Source organism: Heloderma suspectum, chromosome 3 (genome assembly GCF_057233095.1).
Source record: "Heloderma suspectum isolate Gila_16-S chromosome 3, 16-S_ref, whole genome shotgun sequence".
NCBI classification, from domain to species: Eukaryota; Metazoa; Chordata; class Lepidosauria; order Squamata; family Helodermatidae; genus Heloderma; species Heloderma suspectum.
Window position 1 is genome coordinate 4,593,800 of NC_139460.1, and position 21,672 is coordinate 4,615,471.

The 21,672-nt window shown below is 46.7% G+C and overlaps 1 pseudogene across 1 annotated transcript in view; it reads right to left on the reverse strand.

Moving 5' to 3' along the window:
* Positions 1-21,672, reverse strand: part of LOC146349260 (disintegrin and metalloproteinase domain-containing protein 26A-like) — a 107,973-nt pseudogene that overhangs the window by 37,577 nt on the left and 48,724 nt on the right. Inside the window, exons 13-15 of the transcript XR_014789352.1 lie at positions 19,085-19,147; positions 2,678-2,746; positions 1,253-1,342 (exon numbers count right to left, since the gene is read on the reverse strand). The product of XR_014789352.1 is annotated as a disintegrin and metalloproteinase domain-containing protein 26A-like (transcript). The remainder of the gene's footprint in view (positions 1-1,252; positions 1,343-2,677; positions 2,747-19,084; positions 19,148-21,672) is intronic.

Consider the following 21,672-nt stretch of genomic DNA (forward strand, 5'->3'; position numbering starts at 1 on the left):
TACGCGCGTTTTTTTTTCTTTTAAATCAGCCGTGATAGGCTATGTAAACATTTACGTAGCCTATCATGGCTGACTGCAGGGACGCAAACGGCGGCGGTTACGGCCGCCGCCATTTGCATCACTGCTAGCCAGCGGCCAGATGTCCGGCTGCTGGCGGAGCCGGCCGGCGGCTCCGCAGAATCCCTGCGGAGCGAAGCTGGCCGGCCAGAATTTCATGGGGGAGGGACGGAACGCCTCCCCCCGGGCCAGAATTTCAGGGGGAGGGACGGAGCGCCTCCCCCCCCACCTCGAATCAATTTCATTAAAAGGTAAGTGACTTTCTTTCGTACATTCCTAAATTCTACTGTATGTGGAATTCTATGACAGCCCCAGGCAAAAACGGTCTTTTAAAATCAGATGTTCAGACTTGATAGAAGCCACCATTTCCCACCTTCCCCCCAAGAAAAACATCTGAGAATGACATTACATTATGACATAGCATTGCTCTGATGAGACTTTTGGGTTAAAAAAAAAAAGAGGCTGTCCTCAGTACTGGCTGGGGGCACCATCCCTCCCCCTCAAGCCCCTAACAGCAACAACACTAATGATGATGTAGCATTACTCTGACAGGGGCTTCTGGATAAAAACATTGTTGGAGGGACAAGGGCCGTGAGTCACTTAACCTGAACTTGACGGGTTAATATGTACCTGAGTGAGGTGGGAGGGGATCTCTGGGAGGTCATTCTGCCTTTTTCCTTGTCTCCTCCCTCTACTTTCCTATTTTTCTTCCTTTTCCTCCTGCAAGTGATACTGACCATGGGGCTGACCTCAGCCAGCTTACCTTGAAATATAAGTTTGTTATATTTCCAGTTAAGTCTGTTCCTAACCCACCACTGGAGTGTGTTTTGTCTACATCCGTGGCTACTGATGGGGGGCTGATTCAGACTTCAAATCAATGGTGGTCCCCTACCCAGAACTGGGGGCTACCATCTTTTTTCTTACCCAGAAGCTCCTGCCAGAGTAATGCTATGTCTATGCAACAGCATTACTGGATTTGGGGGTAGGACTGATGGCTGTGTGACAGCAGCTGCTGGGAGGAACATCACATTAAGCCACTGAGATTCATCTCTGCCCCAGATGTTGCCCCTGCCCTGAAGATCCCTCCAACACCACCTACTTTTGCAGCTTGTGAATGGGACCAAGAAATGGGGGAGAGGGGATCAGGCCAGCCCTAGTTATTACATTCACTTGAAAACTGCTGCTTTAATCTTACCTTACATTTTTCACAGCAGAGTCCATAAAGACAGTCAATGTCTGGTTTGAATTTACAGTTCTGTTGACAACAGCCGTGTATTCTGCATTCCTGCAAATGAGAGTATATGCATCTCACCAGTTCCTATCCTACCCAATCCTGTCCTTTAAATGTAGTTTCTAATGTTATAATAAAATAATAGAATTGTGAGTGCTCTCAAAAGTCATCTACCCCAACCAGCTGCTGATGGAAGAAAAAATACATAGAATCATGGTTGGAAGGGACCTCAAAATGGCATTATTTATGCCATTCAATCGCCAAAGCGCTCTGGTTGGGTTCACAACAATTCACTATGTTGTGAACTATGTTGTTAACTATGCCACTGAGTGTATATATTCATTACATTCACCAAACTGCCTTGGAAATTGAGAGTGGAATGGAGCTGGCCACTCTGGGTCTTTTATGGGAATTATGCCATCTCCCCACACCAACACTGGTCATAGACTTCGAATGCACTGTTTTCATTTCCCAAAGAAGCACTCTGTACCAGGGGCTTCTGGGATAAAGTAATTGGAAAGCTTAAAATAGCAACAAAAACATCATATTTTGTGACTTGAAAGACCAAATTTTTGCATGCCTTTACTTAATTGGCAGACTACACACTTTGTCATCATAACATTTTGAATATTTTCTTCCAATATTTTGTGAAAAGAATACACAGAGATGTGGGGATTACACACATTAATGGGGAAAATGTGCAAAGACAGAGTTGGAGCAGGACTTGTACCAAGGGCTACCTCTGACTACACCAGTCCCACTTGGCTTATATGATCAAATGATGCTTATCATGCAAATAATTGCTCTGGACATGAGAGCTGCTTTTATTGCTTAGTGCGTAGCTGCCTTTGGCAGGTTCCTCTTCAGCTGATGGGACTTCAAGCCATGTCTGCATGTTTTCAAAATGTTCTTTGGAATTACAAGAAGTATACATCTGTTTATAAAAAATGAAGTGTAAGGTTTTCTAGGTGCCATGTTCTGTGCTAATCTGCAGAATAAGCAGAGCCCCAGCTATCTTCTACGTAGGAACGATCCATGTTTGCTCCCATTCATCCCTGATAGCCCTTGCCTCTCCTCCCTTCCTCAGATTCCTTGGTTGTTCTCCACACTCAGTCTAAATTTAGACTGTATGTTTGTCAGAGCAGAGGCCTGTATTTTTGCTGATGCAAGATCAGGATGACAAATTGTGTGGGGTGGGGGTGGAGGTTATGGCCTAAAGCAATTTTATCTGCCCCTCAGCAGACCTTCCATATTTTAATCGAGAAATAGTAAAAGTTTTGGCCAGCAATGCACTTGTAAGCAAAAGGGGGGTGGGGGTTTCAAATGATATTTCACATTTTAACATGACATCTCATAGATGACATATTTTAAATTTAATCCATAACTTACACTGGGCCCTCTGAATGATGGGAAGTTGCTATCTGTTAATACACTGCTGATCCCTGATTCACCCTGTTCCTATTAATAAAAGGAAAAGTTATGGCATGTCTCATAATACCTGCTTTTTAATAATCAATATAACACAGATTGTTTCCTGTGTGCTTGAAAGTGTAGAAACATGTAGAAGAAACTCTGGTCATACTTTTCCAATCTATGCATTGGATGAAGGAGCAGACAGTATAATTAACCAAATTTATGAAGGACAAAAAATTGGGAGGGATCACAAACATTGTAACGTGTCAGCCATAAACTAGATGGCTGACATATAACAAACAATACTAGAAATTTAAGAAGGATATAGTAAAGACCAGCCAGTTACTAACAGATAAAAAGTGGAACAATTGGTGACAGAGCAACACCTTTATCTGTTGGAGATGCAGCGGAAAATCTGTATGAGTCTATTGTTGGTAAAATGGAAAGACTGAAAAGGATCAAACAAATCTCCCAACAAAAAACTTAGCCTAAGAATATTTTAAGAACATAAGAAGAGCCATGCTGGCTCAGACCAAGGGTCCACATACTCCAGCAGTCTGTTCACATAGTGGCCAACCAGCTGTTGACTGGGAACCCACGAGCAGCATGCAAGTGCATGAGCACCCTCCCACCTATGTTCCCCAGCAACTGGTGCAGGTAGGCTTACTGCCTCTGATACTGAAGGCAGCACATAGCCATCAGGACTAGTAGCCATCAATAGCCTTCTCCTCCAGGAATTTGTCTAACCACCTTTTAAAGCCATCCAAATTGGTGGCCATCACTACATCTTGTTGTAGTGAATTCCATAGTTTAACTATGCATTGTGTGAAGAAGTACTTTCTTTTATCTGTCCTGAATCTCCCACTAATCAGCTTCATAGGATGACCCCAGGTTCTAGTATTTTGAGAGAGGGATAAAATGTCTCCCTATCCACATTCTCTACACCATGCATAATTTTGTACACCTCTATCACGTCTCCCCTTACTCACCATTTTTCCAAGCTAAACAATCCCAGCTGTTGTAACCTTCCTTCAGATGGAATTTGTTCCAGCCCCTTGATCATTTTAGTTGCCCTGCTCTGCACTTTTTCCAGCTCTACAATATCTTTTTTTAGGTGCAGTGACCAGAACTGTACACAATATTCCAAGTGTCACACCATAGATGTATGTATGTATGTATGTATTTCATTTCATTTCATTTCATTTCTCTACCACCCAATAGCCAAAGCTTTCTGGGTGGTTCACAAAAATTAAAACCACAAAGCGCAGCATAAAACAATATGAAATATGAAAGCTTAAAACCACAATAGAACAGTACAACCAGAATAAAACCTAGCAGCAATGCAGAGATTTAAAATATAGATTTAAAACACTAAAGCTAAAAGACTAGGAAGCTAAAATGCTAAAATACTGGGAGAATAAAGAGGTCTTCACCTGGCACCAGAAGGAGTATGATGTAGGTGCCAGGCAAACCTCTCTAGGGAGCTCATTCCACAGCCGGGGTGACACAGCACAAAAGGCCCTCTTCCTGGTAGCCACCCACCTCACTTCCTTTGGCAGGGGCTCACGAAGAAGGACTGCTGAAGATGATCTTAGTGTCCGGGCAGGCACATATGGGAGGAGGCGATCCTTCAGATAACCTGGTCCCAAGCCGTTAAGGGCTTTGAATGTTAATACCAGCACTTTGAATCGGGCCCGGAAATGGACTAGCAGCCAATGCAACTGGAAACGTACTGGTGTAAGGTGATCTCGTTGGCCAGTCCCTGTTAACAATCTTGTTGCTCTATTTAGGACTAGCTGAAGTTTCTGGACCATTTTCAAAGGCAGCCCCATGTATAAATTTTGTATAAAGGCAGCATGGTATTGGCAGTTTTATTCTCAATTCCTTTTCTAATTATGCCTAACATGGAGTTTGCCTTTTTTACATCGGCCACACAATGGGTTGACATTTTCGTTGAGCTGTCCACCACAACCCAAGATCTCTTTCTTAGTCAGTAGTCATTCGCTTGGATCCCATTGGGTTATACTTGAAGTTGGGATTTTTTGCCCCAACATGCATCACTCACTTTACACTTGCTTGAACTGCATTTGCCATCTGGATGCCCATTCTTCCAGTTTGGGGAGGTCTTTTTGGAGCTCCTCACAAACCCTTACTGTTTTGACCACCCTAAATAATTTGGTGTCATCAGGAAACTTGGCCACTTCACTGCTTACTCCTAATTCCAGCTCATTGATGTTATTCAACTGAATGCATTGAATAACATTTTATATCCAAAGAACTGTGACAGGTGCCTTTTCAAACTTCCACTGAAAGCCTGGAAGGAGGACAATTCCACAAGCTCCCTAAGCAGCTTATGCCATTGCTGAACTACTCTTACTCTTTTCCTAATATACTTCTTGGTGACTGAGCCTGCCTGCCTGGGTGTTGGGAACCCTTTGCAGATATTCTGCCTACACTGTCCTGAGAGTTCTCTTTCCTCACATGGGCTTTCTTCACATGGAGCTTTTATCCTGCAATTGAGATTGCTCCTTCCCTGAAGTTTGTGGGCTTTTTACATGACGTCGTGATCATCCAAGGCGTTTCCTGCACTAAATGCCCTCTGTTCTGTTTTTAAATAAATCACAGATAATGAGCTATCAAATTACCCCGTTGTGTTCCGCTTCAGTTCCCCCACTGAAAAAAGAAAAGTGGCAAGAAGAGGAGTGAGGTCAATGAAAGATAATGGAAGACTCAGATATGGGGAGAAGGAGCGGGGAAGGGGACAGGGGAAAGGAAGCAGGTGAAAAAGGGAGTCGTTGTGATCCTGCATTTAAAATGGAAGCAGAAAGCCCTGTTTTAAATGCAGGATTTTAGGCTGGTGTAGAGATGCCCATGGGTGCTTACTTAAATATATAAGGGCACAATCCTATTGAGATAGACAGCCACCTCCGACTTCCTCTGGAGTCGGAGGAGACCACCTATCCAATGTAGGGCAGCTGAAGCACAGAGGAGAGGAATCCTTCCATGCTCTGGCTGCCCTGAAGTTTTCCTTAGATGCCTGATTTTGGGTGCCTAAGCGCGGCTTTGGGGAGGGGGCAGGAACGGGGCTGGAGATCGCATAGGAAGCTGTCTAAAACAGCTTCTGCAGTCTCCTCCCCTCCCCGCCCCTGGGAATGCCCCTTTTTTGCCCTGCCTGTGCTCCATGTTATGAGCATGGACAGGCACGGAGGGCCAGCCACTACAGTTCTCTCCGCTCTGGCTATGAGGGGGAGGGGGAGCGGAGCAAGGTTTCCCAGCTACAAGCTCATAGTGCTGTCTGTGAGCTCGGAGCTGGGAAACCGAAAAATCCTATCTCCCCCAGACACTGTCTAGGGGACATAGGATTGCTCTCTAAGAAGAGCAGATACCACCCTACTGATTAATTTAGCCTTTGCCATGGGTGGAGTTTGTCGTCTGCCTCTTGTAGAACCTGGGAACAAAGGCATTGGGTCCAAGTGAATGGTCTACAGTTTCAGAAAGTTCATGCATCTTCCGAATTTAAGTTGTTTTATTTATTTATTTTATTTCTACACTGCCCAATAACTGAAGCTTTGGGGGTGGGGGATGTCCTCTGACTTTTAAGTCATGTGCCTAAATGCTGTATGTGATCACCTTGGATGGATGCAGGGCCAGGTCCAGGTTTTTGAGGGCCCTTGGGCAAGACCCCTCAATGCCCCCACCCCTGGTGAGTCTATTAATATTAACTTCTTGGGTAGCATCTACGCTGTAACTATTATATATGATTTAATTTAATAATTGTAAGCTATTTTGCCACAACAAATTTTATCTCGAAGCAGCTCACAACAACTATAAAAACCATTAGAAAATAACATATAAATAGAATGTATGTCATATCACAATATAATCACATAAAAAACACAGCAAGTAACACATCAGCAAAGCAAAGGAAACAATTCAGCAAACAAGGAATGCAGCACAATTCAAAATAATTTATCAGAAATAAATGCTCAGCACCAGCCCTCTGGGAAGGAGCTTCCTCACTCAGCGTAGCAAGTGGAGAAGGCTCTGCTTGACCCTTGTCTTCCTCCCAGAGGCATGCGCACACGCACAGTCTTTGGTTTGCCCAAGCATCAACAAAAAGCAGCCACCCTCCAGGCAGCAGCTTCCTTGATATGTTCAGCAACAAGGGAGGTGAGGCTGATCACCTGTCTCACTCAGCCCTGGGTGGACCACACACTCCTTGATATAAATCTCATTCTCAGTATGCTGGAGGTATGTTTTGTGTGCAAGTCATTTAAGAAATAAAAATCAAAGGATCTAGTCCTTTAATGGTTTCAATGGCCTCTGGAGCTCCGGCTCAGGACTTCATGGCCTCCATCACAGCCATGGGGCTGTCTCAGTTTGTCACTGGACTAACTTATGAGGCAGAGCACACCCTTTGCTTGCTTGTTCCTCCAAGCTGTGAGATGAGTGGTCTGAAATTGGAGGCAGAAGTCAAAGTAACTCCGTTGTCATGGTCAGACCACTTCCTTCTGAGATTTGGACTCACATTGCTACTTCCCTCCTGCAGGGGTGGGGAACCCATTTGGATGGTCCTCCCCAGGAGGAGGATGGAATAGATAGCTTGCTACCTGTAACCGTAGTTATTTGAGTGGTCATCTGAGCATTCACACATATGGACTCTGTGCCTGCGCAGAGCTTGATTTGGGAAACTTCCATAGCTGAGGAGCTTGGGTGGGAGCCGTTCCCCACTGTCCCAGTGCGCATGTCCCTGGCATGTTCCTGCTTATTCCCTCAGTTCCTTGAGATTGACACGGTAGCCTTGGAACTCAGAAGAAATAGCTTCGGTACCCAACATCGAACTTGAGTATGACACTGAAGAGGGGATGGCGGTTGGGTTGTGTGAGTGCACAGATGACCACTCGAAGAACTACAGTTACAGGTAGCAACCTGTCTTTCTTCTTCACATATGGGTGAGTAGCAAGATAACTTACAAGGCGGTAGGTTGGTGTCCCATCATAACGTAGAAGAAAGAACAGCATGACCAAAACCACAGTCAGCTCTAGCCCAAACATCCAGTCTATACTGTCTAACAAAGGTAGATGGTGTCGATCAGGTTGCTGTTCAGTACAATTAAGGGATGGCAATGCCCCTCTCAAATGCCACTGATGTCACTACCACACGTGTAGAGTGAGCTCAGACTGGGACAAACAGTTCGAGCCCAGCCAGCTCATACGATAGCTCAATGGTCTTGATGATCCAGGAGATTAAGCTCTGAGTCAAAAGAGGCTGGCCTTTGCATCTGCCACCAAGCAGACAAAGAGGCAAGGTGAAAGTCAAAACTGCTCAGTCCTTGACTTGTAAAAGGCCAAAGCATGGCAAACGTTGAACATATGCAAGGTTGGCTACAGAGGTGTTGAGGAAGAAGCAAAGAAAGCAGGCAAAACAGTGTCCTGGTTTAAATGAAAGTCTGACACTACTTCAGGAAGAAAAGCAGGGTCAGGTCTGAGAACCACCTTCTCTTGGTGAAATAGGGCTGGTTCACTCTGAATTCACAAAGTTCACTGGTGCAGCATGCAGATGTGATAGCCACCAAAAACACCACCTTCCAAGCAAGGCGGCACAAATCTGTAGTCACCAGTGGCTCAGAAGGCTTTGTTGAAAGCACCTTTAGCACCACTGAGAGGCTCCAGCTTGGTAGCATAGAACAAACTGGTAGCACCAGTTCTTGATCCCTTTCAAAAATCTCGCTGTCGGATACAAGACAACAAATGACCTCTCAACCATAGGGTGAAAAGCAGAGACAGCAGAGAGATAAACTCTTAGAGGCAACAGCTTAAGTCCTTTCTCAAAGAGGGAGAGGAAGAACTGGAGGACTTGGTGCAGAGTAGGTGAAAACCTTGAGCATGAGCAAAGAAAGAGAAAGTGGCCCGTTGTCTCGAGTAGGAGCCCTGGGTAGAAGGCTTACAAGCAGCATTGAGGATCTTCTGTATCAGTGCTGGGACCGGTTCAGTACCTGCCACCTGATCTATCAAGCGGAGAGTAGCTAAGTCAGGGTGTTGGATTTATCCGTTCTCCCTGGTGAGAAGGGATGGATGTGATGGGAGAGGATAGTATCGACCCTGTGCCATCCTGAGCAGCTGGGCAAACCTTTGTAAACCATCCAGACAGCTTCGGATATGGGGCGATATAGAAATGTGAATAATAATAATAATAATTAAAAAAAACAAGGTTGACAAGGCCACCACAGAGTTATGAGTAGACACTCAGTACTGTCTATCCCAATCTTTGCCAGGGCTTTGGTGATCAGTGGGAAAGGAGGGAAGTGGTAGTACAACACTTCCATCCATTTGAGAATGAAGGCGTCTCCCTGCAAACCCGCACAGTGGCTTGCTCAGCTGCAAAAGGCCTGGCAAACTGCACTGTCCTGTGTGGCGAAGAGACCTGCCTCCAACGTACCCCAGTGCTAAAAAGCGTCCTCAGGACCAATCTGTCCAATTCCCATTCGTGGGAGGTTAGCTTGGCTTGACTGAGTTGGCTGGCCAATATACATTGTCTGTTCTGGCAACATGGATTGCGACCAATCTGATCAGACAAGGTGCACCCCACCAACAAGTCTCAAGCGTCAGGGTGAAGAGTGAAAGCAATCTTGTAACCCCTTGCTTGTTCAGGTACGTGACCACCGTCTTCTTGTCTGATGCAACCTGGGCCAGTCTGCCCTTTGGGTCCAACTCGAAAGCCCAAAGAGCTTTGTCCACCACCTTGATTTGCAGGAGATGGATGTGCTGTTTGGCCTCCCCAGCCGACCATTGTCTGTAGACTGTGAAGCCCGAACAGTGAGCTCCCCATCCCAAGAGCGACGTATCTATAGTCACTACTCAGGATGGAGAGGGTTGAAGGAACGGCATGCCCTGTGTTTTGTTGGATGGCACCGTCCACCACTGAAGAGCATCTCTGATGTCTGGTGGAAGGTGCAGTCGGGTCCAGCGAGTGTCCCGCTCAGTATCAAAATTGCATGTGGGCCAGTTCTGGAGTAGTCTCATATTCATAGAATCATAGAATAGTAGGGTTGGAAGGGGCCTATAAGACCATCGAGTCCAACCCCCTGCTCAATGCAGGAATCTAAGTCAAAGCATCCCTGACAGGTGGCTGTCCAGCTTCATCTTGAATGCCTCCAGTGTGGGAGAGCCCACCCGCCGCTGCACTCTATTCAATAGAGTGTAGTGAATGACAGTTGTCATTGCAGCCATTAGGCCCAGGGGGTGCTGGATCATGAAAACCGAGGTGGATTCTTGGAGCATGAGTTCTTTTGCCAAAGTCAACACCCCCATGCAATCATGGGGCAGAAAGGCTCAACCAGGCTGGGAGTCCAGTAGCACCCCAGTAAACAGAAACCTCTGAGTTGGTTGCAGCTGAGACTTCTCCACATTGATGCAAAGCCCCAGGCACTGAAAGAGACTGCAGGTCACTTCTATCGACCACAGAAGATTGTTCCATGTTGATGCCACCAACAGCCAGTCATCCATGTATGGGTACACCTTCACAGCTTGCATCTGAAGACAGTAACAGACCACCGCCATGCACTTGGTGAATACCCTTTGAGTGGTGGCAAAGCTGAAAGCTGGTACCCAGAACTGGTAGGCATTGGTACTGATGGCAAAGCGGAGGTAGTATTGGTATGACTCCTCTATGGCAATGTGAAAATACCCATCCTTCAGGTCGATAGAGGCAAACCAATCTCCTTGGGAGAGGAGAGGGTAGGGATGTTGTGGGAATTCGAGAGGGGGGTGGAGTCTGATGGACACCCCCTGCTCGGCCTCCTGGACTCCAGTCTGTGGACTGCTGTGCTTGCCTGACTCAGGGCACACCAAGTCGGGCAAGTGCAGGGGTCTCCGCTCCTTCATCAAGTGGCCAGTTTGCGCAAAATGGCAGCTCATTCTTTTTACGTAAAGGGCCTTTTTACACAAATGGCAGCTGTAAAGAGGCCATTAATGCAAAATTATGTACAGCCCCTTTACGTAAAAAGAATGAGCTGCACTTTGCACAAAACGGTGGCTTGGCAAGAGAGCGGGTGGCTGTATATCGCTCGCCAGGCAGCCATGGACTGGCCAGCAGCTCGTGTGGTGTGGTGAACAGGGTTGGGTGGCCTGCAGCTGCAGGCCGCTGTCGAGTGGGATGTGTGGCGGACCTGAGTGAGTTCGCCCATCCGTAGGAGGAGAATAGATGCCAGAAAAACCACGCGGAACTTCCTTGATGAGATGTATAGGTTTAACTCCTGGAAGTCCAGGATCAGACAGAGCCCTCCATCCTTTTTCAGTACCATGAAGTGCCTTGAATAGAACCCTTCGCAGAGATTCAAATGCGAGATGGGCACAGTGGTTCTCTTCTCAAGGAGCGTGCTGACCTCTTGATAGTGAACTGGTGATGGGGCTGTGACTCTTATGGTACCAAGCAGAGGGAGGGTATCGAATTCGATCCTGTAACCCCTCCGTATGATGGAAAGTATCCAAGACGTCTTTGGTGATGATGTCAATCCAGGCAATGGAGAGAAGATGGGATAGAGCAGAGCAGAGCTGAAGATGGGGCTGGATGAAAAGAAACGGGGAGACAGTAAAAGATGCCATGGGGCAAGATGCCATGGGGAACTGCATCAGGGAGGGTTATGCAAATGGTGGGCACTGCTACCAAGAAGGCCCACCATCGAGGTAGTGCATGGCGACATTTTGTTAATTTTAGCAATGCCCCAGCAACGCCTCCTCTGATGATCTTGCAGGTCGGCTGGGTATATATAGGGGAAGAAGGTCTCCTAGATAGGGATGGACAGATGCCCCACCCCTGGTCTGGGTTCTCTGGGCACCCACCTAGCCACTGCCTATTTACACCTGTAATATTGCATAGATGGGGCCTTTACGGCTGCTATATGCACAATATTAAATTTACAGAAGTTCCTGAGTCACCTTTTTTTTCACAAAATGGTGAGCGCACGAATGACGGCTGCTCACAAACAGTGCAGGGTAGGTGCATGCGAGTGGCTTGCTTGACAAGAGTAGGGAGGGGGCACAAGCAGGGACATCAGCTCAGCGGATGCTGCCTAGAGGCACAAGCGGGGGGCGGGAGTCCATTGGACTCCCGGACTCAGCCGAGCGCTGGCACCATCCCTACTCCTAGATATCCTGGTCCCAAGTTGTTTAGGGCTTTGTATGACAATAACATAACATTGATCATGGCTCGATAGCTAATAAGCAGCCAGTACAGTTCCTTTAACACAGATTCTATGTGAGCATAGCTGGGTGTTTCACTGAGCACCCTAGCTGCTGCATTCTGCTCTTCTGAACCACACAGAAGGGCAGCCCCACACAGAGCACATTACAGCAGTCTCATCGTGAGGTTACCAGTGCATGGGTCATCGTGGCTAGGCTATCCCTATCCAGGAATGGGTACTGCACGGCACCAAGGTCACCTGGGCCTCCAGTGATAAAGATGGATCCAGGAGCACCTCCAAACTACATACCTGCTCCTTCAGAGCATTCTCTTCCCCATTCAGAACAGGAAAACAACCCAATTCCCAGACCTAGGAACTGCCAACCCATAGGGTCTTTGTCTTATCAGGATTCAACTTCAGTTTATTAGCCGTTATCCAAGCCATAACTGCATCCAGGCACAGGTTCAGAATGTGCACAGCTTCTCCCAGTTCACATGTCACAGAGAAACAGAGCTGGATGTTATCAGCAATACTGGTGACACCTTGCACCTGGTGTTTCACCTTGACCTAGTGTGAAACACAACTGAGCTGGTATGCTGTATATAAGGGTAGAATATGAACTGATCATTTCTGGCTGTTTGCAAGCAATTGTCAGGGTGGAAACTGAGCCAATAGAACCCTAGAGCAGTTCTGATTCTGAGGAGGAACAGCAATCCATGGGAGAGGAGCGCACTCATCTCTCACAGGCACAGCAGCTGGCAGAGATTCCTCCTGCCAGCATTCCTGAGATAGTGACCCTGGCAGCGAGAGAGTGCGGGAGGGGGGCTTGCTGGACGCTTGACGCCGACGCCGGGAGCGACGACAGCTGGAGGGCGCGGAAAGGAGGGGTAGCGCCCGTTTGGCACGCAAGCAACGGTCGCGTCCCGAGGACCTAAAGGAAAGAGGGAGGAACGCTCCCTAGCCCATAAGTTCAGGGCCTTCCCGTGATTCTCCTTCAAACGGGGACCAACTGCCTAACCTGGAGCATAGGCTACTCTGCTGTTCCTTGCTTAGTCACTGGTGATTAGCAGCTGAAAGAGTCATTAAGTTGCAAAAGGATTAAAGCCTTGAAAATAATCCTTTTGTCTGTCTTGAGTTAGCTATTGGAGTAGACTGAAAGAGGCCGCCAGGGCGCTCCTGACAGCAATCATTTTAGCAAAGGTATTCAGCAAGCAGGCCTAAAATTGTTCTGCATAATAGGAGAGTTCCACTGCTTTGTCTGTGGGTCGTCCCGTTTCCCTGCCCAGCTGATATAGGCATGAGAGTGATGGGACCACCAACTTCACAATTAAAACGAGGAAGTGGAAACCTGCAATAAACTTTGCAATTAAAAAAAATGTTTGTTGTTGTTCAGTCGTGTCCGACTCTTCGTGACCCCATGGACCATAGCACACCAGGCCTTCCTGTCCTCCGATCTCTCCCAGAGCGTGCTCAAGTTCATATTCATTACATCGGTGATGCTATCTAGCCATCTCATCCTCTGCCGTCCCTTTCTCATTTTGCCTTCAGTCTTTCCCAGCATCAGGGTCTTTTCCAGAGAGTTTTCTCTTCGCATTAGGTGGCCAAAATATTTGAGCTTCAGCTTCAGTCTCTGTCCTTCCAATGAGCACTCAGGGTTGATTTCCTTTAGGATGGACTGATTTGACCTCCTTGCAGTCCAGGGGACTCGTAAGAGTCTTCACCACCACCACCACAGTTCGAAAGCATCAATTCTTCGGCGCTCAGCCTTCCTTATAGTCCAGCTCTCACAGCCATACATTACTACTGGGAAAACCATAGCTTTGATTAGATGGACCTTTGTCGGCAAGGTGATGTCTCTGCTTCTTTCTATGCTGTCTAGGTTTGCCATAGCTTTCCTCCCAAGGAGCAAGCGTCTTTTAATTTCATGCCTACAGTCACTGTCTGCGGTGATCTTGGAGCCCAAGAAAGTAAAATCTGTCACAGCTTCCATTTCTTCCCCTTCTATATGCCAGCAAGTGATGGGGCCAGATGCCATGATCTTCATTTTTTTAATGTTGAGTTTCAAACCAGCTTTTGCATTCTCCACTTTCACCCTCAACAAGAGGCTCTTTAGATCCTCTTCGCTTTCTGCCATTAGGGTGGTATCGTCTGCGTATCTGAGGTTGTTGATAATTCTCCCAGCAATCTTAATTTCGACCTGTGATTCATCCAACCCAGCGTTTCTCATGATGTACTCTGCATATAAGTTAAATAAGCAGGGCGACAATATGCAGTCTTGTCATTCTCCTTTCCCAATTTTGAACAACTCGGTTATTCCATGTCTGGTTCTTACTGTTGCTTCTTGACCCTCGTACAGTTTCTCAGGAGACAGGTAAGGTGGTCTGGTACTCCCATCACTTTAAGAATTTGCCAGAGTTTGTTGTGATCCACACAATCAAAGGCTTTAGCATAGTCAATGAAGCAGAAATAGACGTTTTTCTGGCATTCTCTTGCTTTCTCCATGATCCAGCGAATGTTGGCCATTTGATCTCTAGTTCCTCTGTAGGAGTGCACGAAAGCCACTTACCTGGTCTCGCAGCTTTTTCGTGGTGGGGGGGAGACACTTCGCTGCTCCCCCCGAACTTCAGGCCGGGGGGGGAGGCTTCCCGCCTCGCCTGGCCGAAATTCAGGCCAGGGAGGAGGCGCCTCGCCTCTCCCGGCCGCGAAATAAAAAGTTTTTTTTAAAAAAAAAACAACGCCCCCGTGATAGGCTACGTTAATCGTCACGTAGCCTATCACAGCTAGATCTGCAAAGTCAGCCATGATAGGCTACGTTAATCGTCACTTAGCCTATCACGGGTGACTTAAAAAAAAAAAAAAAGCACATACGCAAATGGCGGCCCCCATAGGGAGCCGCCATTCGCATTCCTTATTTGGTTGCTGTAGTCTACGTAAATCTTTACGTAGACTACGGCGAAAATAAGGGCAACGCAAATAGCATTGCCCTTATTTTCGCCGTAGTCTACGTAATCTTTACGTAGACTACAGCGACCAAATAAGGAACGTGAATGGCGGCTCCCTATGGGGGCCGCCATTAGCCGTACGTGTTTTTTTTTTTTTTTAAGTTACCTGTGATAGGCTACGTGACGATTTACGTAGCCTATCACGGCTGACTTTGCAAATCTAGCCATGATAGGCTACGTTAATAGTCACGTAGCCTATCACGGGGGTGTTTGTTTGTTTTTTTTACTTTTATTGGAATGGCGGCGGCGGCGGCAGCCGGTCAAAAGACCGGCTGCCGCCCCCGCCCCTGACGAAGACCTGACGAACCGCCGCCGGGACCCGCCGCCGGGAGGGACATTCGGGAAAGGTAAGTCCCATCCCGGGGGGGGGTGCGGGGGACAGGGGGGTGCGGAGAATTTCTCCCCGAAACTACTTCGTGGGGCCGAACACGTTGGCACTTGGCCCCCCGAAGTTTCGGCGAGAAATTCTCCCCCATCCCTATTCCTCTGCCTCTTCGAAACCCAGCTTGTACTTCCGGTAGTTCTCGGTAGGGGTGGACGAAAGTCCCTTACCTGTCCTCGAAGGACGTTCGCGGTGGGGGGGAGGCGCTTCGCTGGTCCCCCCGCGAAGTTCCGGCCGGGGGGGGGAGGCTTCCTGCCTCGTCCCGGCCGAAATTCAGGCCAGGGGGGAGGCTTCCCGCCTTGCCCCGGCCGAAATTCAGGCCAGGGAGGAGGCTTCCCTCCTCGCCCGGCCGCAAACGCGAAAGTTAAAAAAAAAAACGCCCCCTGATAGGCTATGTGACGATTCACGTAGCCTATCACGGCTAGATCTGCAAATTCAGCCGTGATAGGCTACGTCAATCGTCATGTAGCCTATCACGGGTGACTTAAAAAAAAAAAAGCGCATACGCTAATGGCGGCCCCCATAGGGAGCCGCCATTCGCGTTCCTTATTTAGTCGCTGTAGTCTACGTAAATGTTTACGTAGACTACGGCGACCAAATAAGGAACGGGAATGGCGGCTCCCTATGGGGGCTGCCATTATCCGTACACACTTTTTTTTTTTTAAAGTCACCCGTGATAGGCTACGTGACGATTGACGTAGCCTATCACGGCTGACTTTGCAAATCTAGCCGTGATAGTCTACGTGAATCGTCACGTAGCCTATCAGGGGGTGGTTTTATTTTTTTTCTTTTGATTGCAATGGTGGCGGCGGCGGCAGCCGGTTGAAAGACCGGCTGCCGCTCCCGCCCCGCTCGAACACCCGCCGAACCACCGGCCGGACCCGCCGCCAGGAGGGACATTCGGCGAAGATAAGTCCCGTCCCGGGAGGGGTGCGGGGGGGGGTTCGGAGGATTTCTCCCCGAAACTTGTTCGGGGGGCCGAACACGTTGGCGCTCGGCCCTCCGAAGTTTCGGGGAGAAATTCTCCGCCAACCCTAGTTCTCGGTTCACATACTGCTGAAACCTAGCTTGTAGGATTTTGAGCATCACCTTGCTGGCATATGAAATAAGCACAACTGTATGGTAGTTTGTACACTCTTTGGCATTGCCCTTCTTTGGAATTGGAATGTAAACTAACCTTTTCCAGTCTTGTGGCCACTGTTGAGTGTTCCAAATTTGTTGGCATATTGAGTGCAGCACTTTAACAGCATCATCTTTTAGGATTTTCAATAGCTCAGCTGGAATACTGTCATCTCCGCTAGTTTTGTTGTTAGTCATGCTTCCTAAGGCCCACTTGACTTCACTGTCTAGGATGTCCAGCTCAAGTTCAGTGACCGCACTATCGTGGCTATCAGGGACATTCAGATTTTTCCTGTATAGTTCTTCTGTGTATTCTTTCCACCTCTTCTTAATCTCATCTGCTTCTGTTAGGTCCCTGCCTTCTTTGTCCTTTATCATGCCCGTCTTTGCACAAAACGTTCCCTTGAGATCTCCAATTTTATTGAAGAGATCTCTAGTCTTTCCCATTCCATTGTTTCCCTCAATTTCTTTGCATTGTTCATTTAAGAAGGCCTTCTTGTCTCTCCTTGCTATTCTCTGGAACTCTGCATTCAGTTGGGTATATCTTCCCCTTTCTCCCTTGCTTTTCGCTTCCCTTCTTTCCTCAGCTACTTGTAAAGCCTCATCAGACAGCCACTTGGCTTTCTTGCATTTCTTTTTCTTTGGGATGGATTGAGTTGCTGCCTGCTGAACAATGTTACAGACCTCCGTCCATAGTTCCTCAGGCACTCTGTCCATCAGGTCTAATCCCTGAAATCTATTCCTCACCTCCACTGTATATTCATAAGGGCTTTGATTTAGGTCATACCTGAATGGTTTAGTGGTTTTCCCTACGTTCTTCTTCAATTTAAGTCGAATTTTTGCAACAAGAAGCTCATGATCTGAGCCACAGTCAGCTCCAGGTCTTGTTTTGACTGACTGTATAGAGCTTCTCCATCTTTGGCTGCAAAGGACATAATCAATCTGATTTCGATATTGACCATCTGGTGATGTCCATGTGTAGAGTTGCCTCTTGTGCTGTTGGGAAAGAGTGTTTGCTATGATCAGTATGTTCTCTTGGCAAAACTCTATTAGCCTTTGTCCTGCTTCATTTTGTACACCAAGGCCATGCTTGCCTGTTATCCCGGTTATTTCTTGACTTCCTGCTTTGGCATTCCAATCCCCTATGATGAAGAGGACATCTTTTTTTGGTGTTAGTTCTAGAAGGTGTTGTAGGTCTTCATAGAACCGCTCAACCTCAGCTTCTTCGGCCTCAGTGGTTGGGGCATAGACATGAATTACTGTGATGTTGAATAGTTTGCCTTAAATTCGTACTGAGATCATTCTATCATTTTTGAGATTGTACCCCAGTACTGCTTTGCCCACCCTTTTGTTGACTATGAGTGCTACTCCATTTCTTCTAAGGGATTCTTGCCCACAGTAGTAGATATAATGGACACCTGAATTAAATTCGCCCATGCTTGTCCATTTTAATTTGCTGATTCCCAAGATGTCAATGTTCAATCTTGCCATCTCATGCTTGACCACCTCCAGCTTACCTTGATTCATTGATCTGACATTCCAGGTTCCTAAACAATATTGTTCTTTACAGCATCGGATTTTCTTTTCACCACCAGACACATCCACAGCTGAGTGTCCTTTCGGCTTTGGCCCAGCCGCTTCACTCTTTCTGGCGCTACTTGGAAATTCCCTCTGCTCTTCCCCAGTAGTATATTGGACACCTTCCGACCTGAGGGGCTCATCTTCCGGTGTCATATCTTTCAGCCTGTGATACGTTCCATGGGGTTTTCTTGGCAAGAATACTGGAGTGGGTTGCCATTTCCTTCTCCAGTGGACCACATTTTGTCAGAACTCTCTGCCATGACCTGTCTGTCTCGGGTGGCCCTGCATGGCATAGCTTATGGCTTCACTGAGTTACGCAAGCCCCTTCGCCACAACAAGGCAGTGATCCATGAAGGGGTACCTCCTACTACTAACGGACAATTTTTACTTTAAACATTGATAAGGCTGATGCCGACTCTGGTTCGGGACATATGTTTGTTATGTTATGACATATACAGGGAAGGACTATAGCTCAGTGGTAGAGTACACGCTTTTCATGCAAAAAGCTGCAGGTTCAATATCTGGCATCCCCAGGTAGGGTTGTGAAAGACCTGTCTGAAACCCAAATTGCCACTGCCAGTCAGTGTAGGCCAGGTGCAGGCAGAAAGTAGATCTCTAGATATTTTGGACTTCAACTCCCAGCATTCCTGACCATTGGTCATGCGGGCAGGGGCTTCTGGAAGTTGAAGTCCGAAAACATCCGAGATCAACCTTCTGCCCTCCCCTGGTATAGACAATACTGAGCTACATGGACCAACATTCTGACTCAGTATAAGGCAGGTTCCTTTGTACACATCGTTTCCTGTATTTAACAAGAATATATTTGCTTTTAGAGAGAATGTTTACAGAGTGCAGTTCAGCTGGCATTTGACTCCTGAGCAATTGAAACCTACAGGGTGGAGTAGCATGTGTCAGGGTTAGCTAAGTGTTGCCACTGGTGCACCACATCACTTCTGGAATGACCATATTAATATGCGTTGATAATTTATTAATATGTACAAAAATAATAAATATTGTCACTCAAGGTTATATGAATTGAAATAGCAACAAAAATCTAAAGCAGCATACCCTGCAACAAGAAGTAGTGCCATTTTAATAATATTTTCCCAACAACTTACAGTCATATCTCTAGATTGTGGGCGGACAGCAAATGAATATTGGTTCTCTGATCTTTGATTCCACTGTTTAAAAAGAAGAAAAGTTACAAAATATTTTACTTTCTTTGCTTTTTATATTATTAATTGCTATTAATTGGTTTATATTTAGTCAATTAACTGTCTGACATCTAACCACTGAATTCATTTAAATAAATGTATATGCAAAACCAGGTACTTGCCATGCCCCCACTGGAGGAATCCTTCTCCTCCGAGGAGCTAGAGCTCTCAGACATGGACAACACCAAGGAGCCGTACATGTCAGGAGACCTGAGAGAGCCTGGGCCCTCAGGAGAGATGACTGCAATACTCCCGCAAGAGGAGGAGAGTTCTGCCTGAGGTGGAGGCTGGATGACCACGTAACCCCAAGAGCATCGTCACCTCAAGAGGCAAGGCAGTAGGGCTCCTTTGAGAAGAAGTGCTCAATTTCAAAGGAGGACTCCTCAAGAAGAAAGGACTCCTTGGGCACAAGGGCCTACTCCTGAGTAGGACTTTTGCCAGAGGGCCTGTAATGAACTGCAGCTGAGCCTGGGATGGGGCTCAGGAAGCTCTGGTGATATAAGGCTTCAGTTTCAGTTCAGTTGTTGCTGGAGCAACATAGTTCTAACAGCTCTGGTGCCTTACTCTGTGTGTTCCTAGCTTTGCTTTATGACTGTACCTCTGTGCTGCTGCTTGCTGACCTTATGCCTTACTCTGTGTGTTGTATCTGATTCTGATTGCTTATTTGTGTTTGGTCTTGACTGCACCTCAGACCTCTTTTCTGGATCCCACCCACTTGTGTAGTAATATTGTGCTTTCACCATGGTCTGTATCTTGACTGCTCCTGCCTTTGATCCCATATTGGACTGAAACCTTTGTGTTTGACCACCTGCCTACTTACTTGAATTACCTATTAAATTTGTTCCTGTATTTGTCTAGCATAGAGTCTGGCCCAGGTAGAGCAGGCCAATACTTGATTGCAACCTTGTTTGAAGGGAACAGTTTAAGTATTTTATTTAATATCATTTTAAAACTGTTAGAGGCCTGGCTTCTCCTGCAACTGTCATCCAGCAACCACTCTGTCAGGCTGTAACAAAGGCAGAGGTAGGAAGTAGGGCAGTTCCATCAGTTCATCTGAGATTAGTAATTTTTGGCTCCTCTTTCAACTGTTTCCATTCCAGTTAGTTGTACTAAGACCAACAACTTCAAGCTAGGTTACAGCCATTACAGAATTACAGCTGCATTATAGGTGGTTGTTATAAGACCCATATAACAGTAAGGACTGGTGCTCGAATATACTTGTTTTCCTTTTCCCTTTTGTGTTGTATATTTTTGGATTGTAAGCCTTAGGGCCAGGGCCTGCCATGGAGACTGTTTTCATGGAGGTTTTGGTGCAAATTAGTAGCGCTCTACATTCATCCATGGTACATGACATCATGGCCATCCCATAGCCACTCCGGAGGTTTCAGTGGAAAAAAGTTTCTGAGACTGCTTATATTCTGATTCCTTTAATTCGCTTTCTCTCCACTTCTGGTGCTGTGTGCTCTATCCTCTGCATTTACTTTGGCACGGTAGCCCAGCCCCAGGCCTGTGTCTTTCACTTCTCCATGAACTTGCTGATTCTGGTCAAGGGGTTGTTTTCCCTCCCATTCAGAAAATATCACCAAGCAGTGCATGCATGAGTTAAGATGACATTGTTATCCCTCGGAATAGCACATTTGCAAATGCTGTCTCCTTCCCGAGTTGCACGCGGGACCTCATCACCTTTCATGCAACACTTCCCACACAGCAGAGGTTTCATACATCATAAATGGAGGGATATTATATGGGGCAAAGCAAACCACAGCAACCTCTCTTCCGTGCATGTTTGCTTGGAAGTAAGAAGTAAGCATTTAAAGGGTTAAAGGCTAAGTTTAAAAACTTGCCCTAAAGCTATCTTGTGAAATCTCAATGCTGTGCTTCTTTGATGTTCAAAGAGTTTCTGTTATGTAAGGTCACAGTACCCATCCTTCAAGGTCACAGGAGCTTGTATCTCATTGTGAGCAGGGGGAAGGAGAAAAGGAGGGTAGAAAGGGGAGGATTTTGGCTTCTCAAGGCAAAAGTGCACACACTGGGGGAAAGGGGGGCAATAATGTAGTAGCAGGGGTGAGCCTTCAGAATAGTGAATTACTTGCCCTCCATTCATAATAATGTACTAGTAGCAGGAGCAAGTTTGGACTGGGGGGTGGGGAGACACAAACCTCTCTCATTGGTTGAGCAGTCCCTGCCATCTGATGACATTCAGTTCAGCTCTCCACCCCCACCAGGAAGTATGTTCCTTTCAAGTGGATTTTAAAGGTACAGTACATTAGGCTTTTCTTGCTTCGACCACAGCTGATTCCATGAAAATCCGGATAATACGCCAATGCGTTTCTTATTCTGTTGTCATGAAGACACCCCCCCCCCCCTGCTTTTTAGAAACTTAATCTGTAAGCCACTCTGGAAGCTTTTCTGGCTGAAGAGAGCAGGGCATTTTTTAATGTAAATTATTTTGTTTTGTATTAAAGTAATGAAATGCATCATTAAACATCAAA